Source organism: Cetorhinus maximus, chromosome 8 (assembly GCF_964194155.1).
Source record: "Cetorhinus maximus chromosome 8, sCetMax3.hap1.1, whole genome shotgun sequence".
NCBI lineage: Eukaryota > Metazoa > Chordata > Chondrichthyes > Lamniformes > Cetorhinidae > Cetorhinus > Cetorhinus maximus.
The window spans coordinates 17,346,268-17,347,619 of NC_135886.1; the positions used below are offsets into that span (position 1 = coordinate 17,346,268).

Consider the following 1,352-nt stretch of genomic DNA (forward strand, 5'->3'; position numbering starts at 1 on the left):
ACCAGCTTCCCTTCCCCCAGTTGATTGTCTGCTGGTTCCTCCTCCATTGATTCACTCTGTTGAGGAGTAGGAGGTTCAGGGGGCAGTGCAGTTGTTTGACCGTCTGCTGCCTCAATGTTTCCCTTTGTCTTGTCTCTCTCTGTGTCCTCCTTTGTCCCATTGTGCTCGCTGGAAGCCTTGGTGGGTGGAGGTTTGCAAGTGTCCTTGGCGGTAGTGACATTGACCATTTTGTCTGCTTGACCTTGTGGTTTTGGCCGCCGTGCATAAGTGAGGCAACGTTTGGGACAGGTCTTGTAGAGGTGGCCTGCCTCACCACACAGGTTGCAGTGGTGGCCTGCCTCACTACATAGGTTGCAGTACTTAGTCTGTTTGCAGTCCTTTGTCTGGTGCCCTTCCTGCTTGCAATTCTTGCAGAGTACGGTGCTGCAGTGGCCACTACATGACCAGATTTGCCACATGAGCGACAAAGTTTGGGCTGCCCAGCGTAGACAAGGTAGCCAAGGCTTCCCCCGATAGCAAAGCTGGAAGGGGGGTGGAGGATGGCTCCCTTACCATCCATCTTGTGTGTGACCCTGACCTGGCGTTTGCTGGTCCAAATTCTGAAGGCGTCTTTGACCTTGGTGCAGTTCCCAAACTTGTCGATGTACCTGGTAAGGAAGGTTAGCATATTGGCAACAGGCTCATGGGGGTTGTAGAGATGCAGAGTCACCAAACAGTCCCATTGCGACAGCAGAGCAAAGAGTAGTTCCTCCATGAGAATTCTCATCTGTGACTGGTCTCTCTTCTCCTTGAACACCTTCAGGAACTTGACACAGGCAGCAACATTCTTGAAGGTCACATCGAAGTATCCAGTGCTGGGGAAATCCTGCAGACAGTATATCACCGCAGCTTCAAATCGACAGGAATCCAAAAGAATTCCCTTAGTGAAAAAGGCACGGTCCATGGGTGTACCTCCTTCGCTGTCCTTCACTGCCACCCTAACAATGTTACGTACCCCCTGGTTTGAGGCTCGACTGGTTGCAGCCATCACCTCTTTCAGTTCCCAATGTTAGGCACTGAAGCCTGCACATGCGGAAGCAACTGATAAGAACAGATACTACACTTGATCTTAGCCAAAAGGCCGAGAAGTGCTCCTTGAATGCCTCCCACTGCTCTGACACAGTTTAAGCTGCAAGTAGCTGCTCCAAATCCACTTGGGCCAAATCGTATCTCAACTTAGTAAAATTAGCCTTTCCCCAGTTTAGAACTTTTATTCCTGGCCCAACCTTATCCTTTTCCATAACCACCCTAAATCTAACTAAGTTAGGATCACTATCTCCAAAATGCTCCCCTGTTGCTACGCCTTCCACCTG

The 1,352-nt window shown here is 50.3% G+C and overlaps 1 pseudogene; it reads right to left on the minus strand.

Annotated features, from left to right (window-relative positions):
- Nucleotides 1-1,003: 1,003 nt before the first annotated feature.
- On the minus strand, nt 1,004-1,132 carry LOC144684097 (U2 spliceosomal RNA; annotated as a pseudogene).
- Nucleotides 1,133-1,352: the final 220 nt, after the last annotated feature.